Source organism: Sturnus vulgaris, chromosome W (genome assembly GCF_052056855.1).
Source record: "Sturnus vulgaris isolate bStuVul1 chromosome W, bStuVul1.hap1, whole genome shotgun sequence".
Classification (NCBI taxonomy): domain Eukaryota; kingdom Metazoa; phylum Chordata; class Aves; order Passeriformes; family Sturnidae; genus Sturnus; species Sturnus vulgaris.
Window position 1 is genome coordinate 68,329,529 of NC_142282.1, and position 16,311 is coordinate 68,345,839.

Sequence of the window (16,311 nt, forward strand, 5' to 3'; positions counted from 1 at the left end):
CCCATCCCATCCCAGGGATCCCATCCCAGGGATACCATCCCATACCAGGGATCCCATGGCATCCCATCCCATTCCATTCCATCCCCGGGATTCAATCCCATCCCAGGCATCCCATCCCATCCCAGGGATCCCATTCCAGGGATCCCATCCCAGGGATCCCATCCCATCACAGGGTTCCCATCCCATCCCACTCCATCCTATCCCATGGATCCCATCCCACCCCTTCCCATCCCATCCCACCCCATCGCATCCCATCCCTCCCAGGGATCCCCTCCCATCCCAGGGATCCCATCCCATCCCATCCAATCCCATCTCATCCCATCCCATCAATCCCGGGGATACCATCCCAGGTATCCCATCCCATCCCAGGGATCCCATCCCAGGGATTCCATCCCATCCCAGAGATCCCATCCCATACGAGGGATCACATTACAGGGATCCCATCCCAGAGATCCCATCCCAGGGATCCCATCCCATCCCATCCCATCCCATCCCATCCCATCCCATCCCAGGCATCCAATCCCAACCCATCCCATCCCATGGATCCCATCCCATCCCAGAGATCCCATCCCGGGGATCCCATCCCATCCCATCCCATCCCATCCCATCCCATGCCATCCCATCCCAGGGATCCCATTCCAGGGATCCCATCCCATCCCATCCCATCCCAGGGAACCAATCCCATCCCATCTCATCCCAGGGATCCCATCCCATCTCATCCCAGGGTTCCCATCCCATCCCAACCCATCCCATCCCATGGATCCCATCCCATCCCAGAGATCCCATCGCAGGGATCCCATCCCATCCCAAAGATCCCATCCCAGGGATACCGTCCCAGGGATCCCATCACATCCCATCCCATCCCACCCCATCCCATCCCAGTGTTCCCATCCCATCCCTGTGTTCCCATCCCCTCCCATACCAACCCATCCCAGGAATCCCATCCCATCCCATTCAAGGGATCACATCCCATACCAGGGACCCCATCCCAGGGATCCCGTCACATCCCAGGGATCCCATCCTATTCCAGGAAACCCATCCCATCACAGCGATCCCATCCCAGGGATCCCATCCCATCCCAGGGATCCCATCCCAGGGATCCCATCCCAGGGATCCCATCCCAGGGATCCCATCCCATCCCATCCCAGGTATCGCATCCTATCCCAACCAATCCTATCCCATCCCATCCCATCCCATCCCAGGGATCCCATCCCATCCCAGGGATCCCATCCCAGGGATCCCATCCCATCCCACCCCATCCCATCCAACCCACCCCGTCCCGTCCCGTCCCGTCCGGTCCCGTCCCGTCCCATCCCATCCCATCCCATCCCATCCCATCCCATCCCATCCCATCCCATCCCAGGGATCCCATCCCAGGGATCCCATCCCAGGGATCCCATCCCAGGGACTCCATCGCATCCCAGGGATCCCATCCCATACAAGGGATCACATTCCAGTGATCCCATCCCAGGGATCCCATCTCATCCCATTCCAGGGATCCAATCCCATCCCATCTCATCCCAGGGATCCCATAAGATCCCATCACGTCTGAGAGATCCAATGCCAAGGAGCCCATCCCAGAGATCCCATCCCATTCCAGGGATCCCACTGCATCCCAGGGAACACATCCCATCGCAGCGATCCCATCCCATCCCAGAGATCCCATCTCATCACATCCTATCCCATGCCATCCCATCCCATCCCATGCCAACCCATCCCATGCCATCCCATCCCATGCCATCCCATCCCATGCCATCCCATCCCATCCCATCCCATCCCATCCCATCCCATCCCATCCCATCCCATCCCAGGGATCCCATACGAGGGATCCCTTTCCATCCCTGGGATCCCCTTCCATCCCATGCCATCCCATCCCATCCCATCCCATCCCATCCCATCCCATCCCATCCCATCCCATCCCATCTTATCCCATCGCAGCGATCCCATCCCATCCTAGGGATCCCATCCCATCAAAGGGATTCCATCCCAGGGATCCCATCCCATCCCAGGAATCCCATCCCAGGGATCCCATCCCATCCCAGGGATCCCATGCCATCCCATCCCATTCCATCCCATCCCAGGGATTCCATCCCATACCAGGGCTCCCATCCCATCCCAGGGATCCCATCCCATCCCATTCCAGGGATCCCATCCCATTCCATCCCATCCCATCCAAGGGATCACATCCCATCCCAGGGATCCCATCCCATCCCAGGGATCCCATTCCAGGGATCCCATCGCAGGGTTCCCATCCCATCCGACCCCATCCCATACCAGGGCTCCCATCCCTTCCCAGGGATGCCATCCCCTCCCCTCCCAGGGATACCATCCCATCCCAGGGATCCCATCCCAGGGATCCCCTCCCATCCCAGGGATCCCATCCCAGGGATCCCATCCCATCCCATGCCATCCCAGGGATCCCATCCCAGGGATCCCATGCCATCCCAGGGATTCCATCCCAGGGATCCCGTCCCATCCCAGGGATCCCATCCCATACGAGGGATCACATTCCAGGGATCCCATCCCAGGGATCCCATCCCATCCCAGAGTTCCCATCCCATCCCAACCCATCCCATCCCATGGATCCCATCGCATCCCAGAGATCCCATCGCAGGGATCCCATCCCATCCCAGGGATCCCATCCCAGGGATTCCGTCCCAGGGATACCATCCCATCCCATCCCTTCCCATCCCATCCCGTCCCATCCCTTCCCATCCCATCCCATCCCAGGGATCCCATCCCAGGGAACCCATCGCATCCCAGGGATCCAATCCCAGCGATCCTATCCCATCCCAGTGATCCCATCCCATCCCATCCCATCCCATTCCAGGAATCCCATCCCCTGCCAGGTATCCCATCCCATCCCAGGAATCCCATCCCATCCCAGGGATCCCATCCCAAGGATCCCATCACATCCCAGGGATCCCATCCCATCCCAGGGATCCCATCCCATCCCATACCATCCCATCCCATCGATCCCATCCCATCCTGACCCATTCTAACCCATCCCATCCCACCCCATTCCATCCCATCCCAGGGATCCCACGCCATCCCATCCCATTCCATCCCATCCCAGGGATTCCATCCCATCCCAGGGATCCCATCCCATCCCAGGGATCCCATTCCAGGGATCCCATCGCAGGGTTCCCATCCCATCCGACCCCATCCCATCCCATGGATCCCATCCCATCCCATCAAAGGGATCCCATCCCATCCCATCCCATCACAGGGAACCCCTCCCATCCCAGGGATCCCATCCCATCCCATCCCACCCCATCCTATCCCATCCCATCCCATCCCATCCCATCCCATCCCATCCCATCCCATCCCATCCCATCCCATCCCATCCCATCCCATCCCATCCCATGAATCCCAGGGATCCCATCCCAGGTATCCCATCCCATCCCAGGGATCCCATCCCAGGGATTCCATCCCATCCCAGGGATCCCATCCCATACGAGGTATCACACTCCAGGGATCCCATCCCAGGGATCCCATCCCATCCCAGGCATCCTATCCCATCCCATCTCATCGCAGGGATAACATCCCATCCCATACCAGGGTTCCCATCCCAACCCAACCCATCCCATCCCAGGGATCCCATGCCAGGGATCCCATCCCATCCCAGGGATCCAATACCAGGGATCCTATCCCATCCCAGGGATCCCATCCCATCCCAGGGAAAGCATCCCATCCCATCCAATCCCAGGGATCCCATCCCATCCCATCCGATCCCAGGGATCCCATCCATCTGAGGTATACCATCCCAGGGATCCCATTCCATCCCAGGGATCCCATCCCATTCCATCCCATCCCACCCCATTCCAGGGATCACATCTCATTCCAGGGATCCCATCCCGGGGATCCCATCCCATCCCAGGGATCCCATCCCAGGGATCCCATCCCAGGGATCCCATCCCATCCCAGTGATCCCCTCCCAGTGATCCCATCCCATCCCATCCCATCCCATCCATTCCAATCCCAGGAATCTCATCCCATCCCATTCCAGGGATCCCATCCCATCCCAGGGATCCCATCCCATCCCAGGGATCCCATCACATCCCAGGGATCCCAACTCATCCCATTTCAGGGATCCCATCCCATCCCGGGGATCCCATCACATCCCAGGGATCCCATCTCATCCCATTCCAGGGATCCCATCCCATCCCATCCCATCCCATCCCATCCCATCCCATCCCATCGCATCCCATCCCATCGCATCCCATCCCATCGCATCCCATCCCATCCCAGGGATCCCATCCGAGGGATCCCATCCCATCCCATCCCATCCCATCGCATCCCATCCCATCGCATCCCATCCCATCGCATCCCATCCCATCGCATCCCATCCCATCGTATCCCATCCCATCGCATCCCATCCCATCGCATCCCATCCCATCCAATCCCAGGGATCCCATCCCAGGGATCCCATCCCGTCCCATCCCATCCCATCACATCCCATTCCATCCCATCCCAGGGATCCCATCCCAGGGATCCCATCGCATCCCAGGGATCCCATCCCATACTAACCCATACCATCCCAGGGATACCTTCCCATACCAGGGATACCATCCCAGGGTTCCCATCCCATCCCATCACATTCCGGGGATCTCATCCCATCCCAGGGATCACATACCAGGGATCCCATCCCAGGGATCCCATCACATCCCATCCCATCGGAGGGATCCAATCCCAAGGATCCCATCCCAGGGATCCCATCCCATCTCAGGGAGCCCATCCCATCCTATCCCATCCCATCCATTCCAATCCCAGGAATCCCATCCCATCCCATTCAAGGTATGCCATCCCATGCCCGGGATCCCATCCCATCCCAGGGATCCCATCCCAGGGATCCCATCCCATACCAGGGATCCCATCCCAGGGATCCCATTCCAGGGATCCCATCGCAGGGTTCCCATCCCATCCGACCCCATCCCATCCCATGGATCCCATCCCATCCTAGGAATCCCATCCCATCCCATCAAAGGGATCCCATCCCATCCCAACCCATCTCATCCCACCCCTTCCCATCCCATCCCATCCCATCCCATCCCATCCCATCACAGGGAACCCCTCCCATCCCAGGGATCCCATCCCATCCCATCCCATCCCATCCCATGCCACCCCATCCCATCCCATCCCATCCCATCCCATGAATCCCAGGGATCCCATCCCAGGTATCCCATCCCATCCCAGGGATCCCATCCCAGGGATTCCATCCCATGCCAGGGATCCCATCCCATACGAGGTATCACACTCCAGGGATCCCATCCCAGGGATCCCATCCCATCCCAGGCATCCTATCCCATCCCATCTCATCGCAGGGATAACATCCCATCCCATCCCAGGGTTCCCATCCCATCCCAACCCATCCCATCCCATGGATACCATCCAATCCCAGAGATCCCATCCCAGGGATCCCATCCCAACCCAGGGATCCCATCCCATCCCATCCCATCCCAGGGATCCCATGCCAGGGATCCCATCCCATCCCAGGGATCCAATACCAGGGATCCTATCCCATCCCAGGGATCCCATCCCATCCCAGGGAAAGCATCCCATCCCATCCAATCCCAGGGATCCCATCCCATCCCATCCCATCCGGTCCCAGGGATCCCATCCATCCGAGGTATACCATCCCAGGGATCCCATCCCATCCCAGGGATGCCATCCCAGGGATCCCATCCCATCCCAGGGATCCCATCCCAGGGATCCCATCCCATCCCAGTGATCCCATCCCAGTGATACCATCCCATCCCATCCCATCCCATCCCATCCCATCCCATCCCATCCATTCCCATCCCAGGAATCTCATCCCATCCCATTCCAGGGATCCCAACCCATTCCAGGGATCCCATCCCATCCCAGGGATCCCATCACATCCCAGGGATCCCATCTCATCCAATTCCAGGGATCCCATCCCAGGGATCCCATCCCAGGGATCCCATCCCAGGGATCCCATCCCATACCAGGGATCCCATCCCAGGGATCCCATCCCAGGGATCCCATCCCATCCCAGGGATCCCATCCCATCCTAGAGATCCCATCCCAGTTATCCCATCCCAGGGATCCCATCCCAGGGATCCCATCCCAGGGATCCCATCCCAGGGATCCCATCCCATGCCAGGGGTCCCATCCCATCTCATCCCATCCCATCCCAGGGATCCCATCCCAGGGATCCCATCCCATCCCAGAGATCCCATCCCATCTCATCCCATCCCATCCCAGGGATCCCATCCCATCCCATCCCATCCCATCCCATGGATCCCATCCCATCCTAGAGATCCCATCCCAGTTATCCCATCCCATCCCATCCCAGGGATCCCATCCCATCCCAGGGATCCCATCCCAGGGATCCCATCCCAGGGATCCCATCCCATCCCAGGGATCCCATCCCAGGGATCCCATCCCATGCCAGGGATCCGATCCCATCTCATCCCATCCCATCCCAGGGATCCCATCCCAGGGATCCCATCCCATCCCAGAGATCCCATCCCAGGGATCCCATCCCATACCAGGGATCCCATCCCATCTCATCCCATCCCATCCCAGGGATCCCATCGCAGGGATCCCATCGCATCCCTGGGATCCCATCCCATCCCATCACATCCCATCCCATCCCAGGGATCCCATCCCATCCCATCCCATCCCATCCCATCCCAGGGATACCATCCCATTCCTTCCCAAGGATCCCATCCCATCCCATCCCATCCCATCCCAAGGACGCCATCCCAGGCATCCCATCCCATCCCTGGGATCCCATCCTATACACACCCATGGATCCCATCCCAACCCATCCCATTCCATTCCATCCCAGGGATCCCATCCCATCCAAGGGATCCCATCCCATCCCAGGGATCCCATCCCATCCAAGGACTCCCATCCCATCCCATCCCATCCCATCCCAGGGTTCCCATCCCACCCCATCCCATCCCATCCCAGGGTTCCCATCCCATCCCAACCCATCCCATAACAGGGATCCCATCCCATCCCAGGGATGCCATCCCAGGGATCCGATCCCAACCCAGGGATCCCATCCTATCCCAGGGATCCCATCCCAGGGATCCCATCCCATCCAATCTGAGGGATCCAATCCAAAGGATCCAATCCAAAGGATCCCATCCCATCCCAGGGATCCCATCCCATCCCATCCCATCCCATCCCATCCCATCCCATCCATTCCCATCCCAGGAATCCCATCCCATCACATTCAAGGGATCACATCCCATACCAGGGACCCCATCCCATCCCATTCAAGGGATCCCATCCCATACCAGGGACCCCATCCCATCGCAGGGATCCCATTCCCAAGGATCCCATCCCATCGCAGGGATCCCATTCCCAAGGATCCCATCCCAGGGATCCCATCCCAGGGATCCCATCCCATCCCATCCGATCCCATCCCAGGAATCCCATCCCATTCAAGGGATCACATCCCATGCAAGGGATCCCATCCCATCCCAGGTATCCCATCCCAGGGATCCCATCCCATCCCAGGGATCCAATCCCATTCCAGCTATCCCATCCCAGGGATTCACTCCCATCCCAGGTATCCCATCCCATCTGTTCCCATTCCAGGCATCCTATCCCATCCCATCCCATCCAAGGGATCCCATCCCATCCCAGTGATCCCATCCCAACCCAGGGATCCCATCCCAGCCCAGGGATCCCATCCCAACACATCCCAGGAATCCCATCCCATTCCATTCCAGGGATCCCATCCCATTCCAGGGATCCTATCGCATCCCAGGGAACACATCACATCCCAGGGATCCCATCCCATCCCAGGAATCCCATCCCATCCCATTCAAGGGATCACATCCCATCCCAGGGAACCCATCCCATCCCAGGGATCCCATCCCAGGGATCCCATCCCATCCCAGGGATCCCATCCCATCCCAGGGATCCCATCGCATCCCGGGGATCCTATCCCATCCCATCCCATCCCATCCCATCCCATCTGAGGGATCCAATACGAAGGATCCCATCCCAGGGATCCCATCCCATCCCAGGGATCCCATCCCATCCCATCCCAGGGATCCCATCCCATCCCATCCCATCCCATCCCATCCCATCCCATCCCATTCTAGCCAGTCCCATCCCATCCCATCGATCCCATTCCCATCCAATCCCATCCCATCCCATCCCATCACATCCAATCCCATCCCAGGGATCCCATCCCATCCTATCCCAGGGATCCCGTCCCATCCCAGGGATCCCATCCCTGGGACCCCATCCCAGGGATCCCATCCCATCCCATCCCAGGAATCCCATCCCATCCAATTCCAGGAATCCCATCCCATGAAATTCCAGGAATCCCATCCCATCCAAGGGATCCCATCCCATCCCAGGGATCCCATCCCATCCCAGGGATCCCATCCCTTCCGAGGGATCCCATCCCAGGCATCTAATCCCATCCCAGGGATCCCATCCCATCCCATCCCATCCCATCCCATCCCATCCCAGGGATACCATCCCATCCCATCCCAGGGATCCCACCCAATCCCATCCCATCCCATCCCATCCCATCCCATCCCAGGGATACCATCCCATCCCATCCCAGGGATCCCACCCAATCCCATCCCATCCCATCCCATTCTAGCCAGTCCCATCCCATCGATCCCATTCCCATCCAATCCCATCCCATCACATCCAATCCCATCCCAGGGATCCCATCCCATCCTATCCCAGGGATCCCGTCCCATCCCAGGGATCCCATCCCTGGGACCCCATCCCAGGGATCCCATCCCGTCCCATCCCATCCCATCCCATCCCAGGAATCCCATCCCATCCAATTCCAGGAATCCCATCCCATCCAATTCCAGGAATCCCATCCCTTCCGAGGGATCCCATCCCAGGGATCTAATCCCATCCCAGGGATCCCATCCCATCCCATCCCATCCCATCCCAGGGATACCATCCCATCCCATCCCAGGGATCCCACCCAATCCCATCCCAGGGATCCCATTCCAGGGATCCCATCGCAGGGTTCCCATCCCATCCGACCCCATCCCATACCAGGGCTCCCATCCCTTCCCAGGGATGCCATCCCCTCCCCTCCCAGGGATACCATCCCATCCCAGGGATCCCATCCCAGGGATCCCCTCCCATCCCAGGGATCCCATCCCATCCCATCCCATCCCATCCCATCCCATCCCATCCCATCCCATCACAGGGATCCCATCCCAGGGATCCCATGCCATCCCAGGGATCCCATCCCAGGGATCCCATCCCATCCCAGGGAACCAATCCCATCCCATCTCATCCCAGGGATCCCATCCCATCTCATCCCAGGGTTCCCATCCCATCCCAACCCATCCCATCCCATGGATCCCATCCCATCCCAGAGATCCCATCGCAGGGATCCCATCCCATCCCAGGGATCCCATCCCAGGGATCCCGTCCCAGGGATCCCATCACATCCCATCCCATCCCACCCCATCCCATCCCAGTGTTCCCATCCCATCCCTGTGTTCCCATCCCCTCCCATACCAACCCATCCCAGGAATCCCATCCCATCCCATTCAAGGGATCACATCCCATACCAGGGACCCCATCCCAGGGATCCCGTCACATCCCAGGGATCCCATCCCATTCCAGGAAACCCATCCCATCCCAGGGATCCCATCCCAGGGATCCCATCCCATCCCAGGGATCCCATCCCAGGGATCCCATCCCAGGGATCCCATCCCATCCCATCCCAGGTATCGCATCCTATCCCAACCAATCCTATCCCATCCCATCCCATCCCATCCCATCCCATCCCAGGGATCCCATCCCATCCCAGGGATCCCATCCCAGGGATCCCATCCCATCCCACCCCATCCCATCCCAACCCACCCCGTCCCGTCCCGTCCGGTCCCGTCCCGTCCCATCCCATCCCATCCCATCCCATCCCATCCCATCCCATCCTATCCCAGGGATCCCGTCCCATCCCATCCCATCCCATCCCATCCCATCCCATCCCATCCCATCCCAGGAATCCCATCCCATCCAATTCCAGGAATCCCATCCCATCCAATTCCAGGAATCCCATCCCATCCAAGGGATCCCATCCCATCCCAGGGATCCCATCCCTTCCGAGGGATCCCATCCCAGGCATCTAATCCCATCCCAGGGATCCCATCCCATCCCATCCCATCCCATCCCATCCCATCCCATCCCAGGGATACCATCCCATCCCATCCCAGGGATCCCACCCAATCCCATCCAATCCCATCCCATCCCATCCCATCCCATCCCATCCCATCCCATCCCAGGGATACCATCCCATCCCATCCCAGGGATCCCACCCAATCCCATCCCATCCCATCCCATTCTAGCCAGTCCCATCCCATCGATCCCATTCCCATCCAATCCCATCCCATCACATCCAATCCCATCCCAGGGATCCCATCCCATCCTATCCCAGGGATCCCGTCCCATCCCAGGGATCCCATCCCTGGGACCCCATCCCAGGGATCCAATCCCATCCCATCCCATCCATTCCCATCCCAGGAATCCCATCCCATCCAATTCCAGGAATCCCATCCCATCCAATTCCAGGAATCCCATCCCATCCAAGGGATCCCATCCCATCCCAGGGATCCCATCCCTTCCAAGGATCCCATCCCAGGGATCTAATCCCATCCCAGGGATCCCATCCCATCCCATCCCATCCCATCCCATCCCAGGGATACCATCCCATCCCATCCCATTCTAGCCAGTCCCATCCCATCGATCCCATTCCCATCCAATCCCATCCCAACCCATCCCATACAATCCCATCCCAGGGATACCATCCCATCCCATCCCAGGGATCCCACCCAATCCCATCCCATCCCATTCTAGCCAGTCCCATCCCATCGATCCCATTCCCATCCAATCCCATCCCAACCCATCCCATCCAATCCCATCCCAGGGATCCCATCCCAGGGATGCCATCCCATCCCATCACATCCAATCCCATCCCAGGGATCACATCCCATCCTATCCCATCCCATCCCATCCCATCCCATCCCATCCCATCCCATCCCATCCCATCCCATCCCATCCCATCCCATCCCATGGATCCGATCCCAACCCAGGGATCCCATCCCATCCCATCCCAACGCATCCCATCCCACCCCTTCCCATCCCATCCCAGGGTTCCCATCCCATCCCAACCCATCCCATCCCATGGATCCCATCCCATCCCAGAGATCCCATCCCAGGGATCCCATGCCATCCCATCCGATCCCATCCCATCCCATCCCATCCCATCCCATCCCATCCCATCCCAGGGTTCCCATCCCAGGGATCCCATCCCATCCCACCCCATCCCATCCCAACCCACCCCGTCCCGTCCCGTCCGGTCCCGTCCCGTCCCATCCCATCCCATCCCATCCTATCCCATCCCATCCCATCCTATCCCAGGGATCCCGTCCCATCCCAGGGATCCCATCCCTGGGACCCCATCCCAGGGATCCCATCCCATCCCATCCCAGGAATCCCATCCCATCCAATTCCAGGAATCCCATCCCATCCAATTCCAGGAATCCCATCCCTTCCGAGGGATCCCATCCCAGGGATCTAATCCCATCCCAGGGATCCCATCCCATCCCATCCCATCCCATCCCAGGGATACCATCCCATCCCATCCCAGGGATCCCACCCAATCCCATCCCATCCCATCCCATTCTAGCCAGTCCCATCCCATCGATCCCATTCCCATCCAATCCCATCCCAACCCATCCCATACAATCCCATCCCAGGGATACCATCCCATTCCATCCCAGGGATCCCACCCAATCCCATCCCATCCCATTCTAGCCAGTCCCATCCCATCGATCCCATTCCCATCCAATCCCATCCCATCCCATCCCATCCCATCCCATCCCATCCCATCCCATGGATCCGATCCCAACCCAGGGATCCCATCCCATCCCATCCCAACGCATCCCATCCCACCCCTTCCCATCCCATCCCAGGGTTCCCATCCCATCCCAACCCATCCCATCCCATGGATCCCATCCCATCCCAGAGATCCCATCCCAGGGATCCCATGCCATCCCATCCGATCCCATCCGATCCCATCCCATCCCATCCCATCCCATCCCATCCCAGGGTTCCCATCCCAGGGATCCCATCCCATCCCACCCCATCCCATCCCAACCCACCCCGTCCCGTCCCGTCCGGTCCCGTCCCGTCCCATCCCATCCCATCCCATCCCATCCCATCCCATCCCATCCCATCCCATCCTATCCCAGGGATCCCGTCCCATCCCAGGGATCCCATCCCTGGGACCCCATCCCAGGGATCCCATCCCATCCCATCCCAGGAATCCCATCCCATCCAATTCCAGGAATCCCATCCCATCCAATTCCAGGAATCCCATCCCTTCCGAGGGATCCCATCCCAGGGATCTAATCCCATCCCAGGGATCCCATCCCATCCCATCCCATCCCATCCCAGGGATACCATCCCATCCCATCCCAGGGATCCCACCCAATCCCATCCCATCCCATCCCATTCTAGCCAGTCCCATCCCATCGATCCCATTCCCATCCAATCCCATCCCAACCCATCCCATACAATCCCATCCCAGGGATACCATCCCATTCCATCCCAGGGATCCCACCCAATCCCATCCCATCCCATTCTAGCCAGTCCCATCCCATCGATCCCATTCCCATCCAATCCCATCCCAACCCATCCCATCCAATCCCATCCCAGGGATCCCATCCCAGGGATGCCATCCCATCCCATCACATCCAATCCCATCCCAGGGATCACATCCCATCCTATCCCATCCCATCCCATCCCATCCCATCCCATCCCATCCCATCCCATCCCATCCCATGGATCCGATCCCAACCCAGGGATCCCATCCCATCCCATCCCAACGCATCCCATCGCACCCCTTCCCATCCCATCCCAGGGTTCCCATCCCATCCCAACCCATCCCATCCCATGGATCCCATCCCATCCCAGAGTTCACATCCCAGGGATCCCATGCCATCCCATCCGATCCCATCCCATCCCATCCCATCCCATCCCATCCCATCCCATCCCAGGGTTCCCATCCCATCCCAACCCATCCCATACCAGGGATCCGATCCCACCCCAGGGATCCAATACCAGCGATCCTAACCCATACCAGGGATCCCATCCCATCCCAGGGATGCCATCCCAGGGATCCGATCCCAACCCAGGGATCCCATCCCATCCCAGGGATGCCATCCCAGGGATCCGATCCCAACCCAGGGATCCCATCCTGTCGCAGGGATCCCATCCCAGGGGTCCCATCCCATCCCATCCCATCCATTCCCATCCCAGGAATCCCATCCCATCCCATTCAAGGGATCACATCCCATACCAGGGACCCCATCCCAGGGATCCCATCCCAGGGATCCCATCCCAGGGATCCCATCCTATCCCAGGGATCCCATCGCAGGGATCCCATCCCATCCCATCGCAGGGATCCCATTCACAAGGATCCCATCCCAGGGATCCCATCCCATCCCAGGGATCCCATCACATCCCATCCCATCCGATCCCATTCAAGGGATCACATCCCATCGCAGGGATCCCATCCCATCCCAGGTATCCCATCCCAGGGATCCCATCCCATCCCATCCAATCCCATCCCATCCCATCCAATCCCATCCCATCCCATCCCATCCCATCCCATCCCATCCCATCCCATCCCATCCCATCCCATCGATCCCATCCCATCCCAAGCCATTCAAACCCATCCCATCCCATGCCACCCCATTCCATCCCATCCCATCCCATCCCATCCCATCCCATCCCATCCCATCCCAGGGATCCCATCCCAGGGATCCCATCCCAGGGATACCATCCCATACCAGGGATCCCATGGCATCCCATCCCATTCCATCCCATCCCCGGGATTCAATCCCATCCCAGGCATCCCATCCCATCCCTGGGATCCCATTCCAGGGATCCCATCCCAGGGATCCCATCCGATCCCATCACAGGGTTCCCATCCCATCCCACTCCATCCTATCCCATGGATCCCATCCCACCCCTTCCCATCCCATCCCACCCCATCGCATCCCATCCCTCCCAGGGATCCCCTCCCATCCCAGGGATCCCATCCCATCCAATCCCATCCCATCCCATCAATCCCGGGGATACCATCCCAGGTATCCCATCCCATCCCAGGGATCCTATCCCAGGGATTCCATCCCATCCCAGAGATCCCATCCCATACGAGGGATCACATTACAGGGATCCCATCCCAGAGATCCCATCCCAGGGATCCCATCCCATCCCATCCCATCCCATCCCATCCCATCCCAGGCATCCAATCCCAACCCATCCCATCCCATGGATCCCATCCCATCCCATCCCATCCCATCCCATCCCAGGGATCCCATTCCAGGGATCCCATCCCATCCCATCCCATCCCATCCCATCCCATCCCATCCCAGGGAACCAATCCCATCCCATCTCATCCCAGGGATCCCATCCCATCTCATCCCAGGGTTCCCATCCCATCCCAACCCATCCCATCCCATGGATCCCATCCCATCCCAGAGATCCCATCGCAGGGATCCCATCCCATCCCAGGGATCCCATCCCAGGGATCCCGTCCCAGGGATCCCATCACATCCCATCCCATCCCACCCCATCCCATCCCAGTGTTCCCATCCCATCCCTGTGTTCCCATCCCCTCCCATACCAACCCATCCCAGGAATCCCATCCCATCCCATTCAAGGGATCACATCCCATACCAGGGACCCCATCCCAGGGATCCCGTCACATCCCAGGGATCCCATCCCATTCCAGGAAACCCATCCCATCCCAGGGATCCCATCCCAGGGATCCCATCCCAGGGATCCCATCCCAGGGATCCCATCCCAGGGATGCCATCCCAGGGATCCCATCCCATCCCATCCCAGGTATCGCATCCTATCCCAACCAATCCTATCCCATCCCATCCCATCCCATCCCATCCCAGGGATCCCATCCCATCCCAGGGATCCCATCCCAGGGATCCCATCCCACCCCATCCCATCCCAACCCACCCCGTCCCGTCCCGTCCGGTCCCGTCCCGTCCCATCCCATCCCATCCCATCCCATCCCATCCCATCCCATCCCAGGGATCCCATCCCAGGGATCCCATCCCAGTGATCCCATCCCAGGGATCCCATCTCATCCCATTCCAGGGATCCAATCCCATCCCATCTCATCCCAGGGATCCCTTAAGATCCCATCACATCTGAGAGATCCAATGCCAAGGATCCCATCCCAGGGATCCCATCCCATTCCAGGGATCCCACTGCATCCCAGGGAACACATCCCATCGCAGCGATCCCATCCCATCCCAGAGATCCCATCTCATCCCATCCTATCCCATGCCATCCCATCCCATCCCATCCCATCCCATCCCATCCCAGGGATCCCATACGAGGGATCCCTTTCCATCCCTGGGATCCCCTTCCATCCCATGCCATCCCATCCCATCCCATCCCATCGCAGCGATCCCATCCCATCCTAGGGATCCCATCCCATCAAAGGGATCCCATCCCAGGGATCCCATCCCATCCCAGGAATCCCATCCCAGGGATCCCATCCCATCCCAGGGATCCCATGCCATCCCATCCCATTCCATCCCATCCCAGGGATTCCATCCCATACCAGGGCTCCCATCCCATCCCAGGGATCCCATCCCATCCCATTCCAGGGATCCCATACCATTCCATCCCATCCCATCCCATCCAAGGGATCACATCCCATCCCAGGGATCCCATCCCATCCCATCCCAGGGATCCCATTCCAGGGATCCCATCGCAGGGTTCCCATCCCATCCGACCCCATCCCATACCAGGGCTCCCATCCCTTCCCAGGGATGCCATCCCCTCCCCTCCCAGGGATACCATCCCATCCCAGGGATCCCATCCCAGGGATCCCCTCCCATCCCAGGGATCCCATCCCATCCCATCCCATCCCATCCCATCCCATCCCATCCCATCACAGGGATCCCATCCCAGGGATCCCATGCCATCCCAGGGATCCCATCCCAGGGATCCCATCCCATCCCAGGGAACCAATCCCATCCCATCTCATCCCAGGGATCCCATCCCATCTCATCCCAGGGTTCCCATCCCATCCCAACCCATCCCATCCCATGGATCCCATCCCATCCCAGAGATCCCATCGCAGGGATCCCATCCCATCCCAGGGATCCCATCCCAGGGATCCCGTCCCAGGGATCCCATCACATCCCATCCCATCCCACCCCATCCCATCCCAGTGTTCCCATCCCATCCCTGTGTTCCCATCCCCTCCTATACCAACCCATCCCAGGAATCCCATCCCAT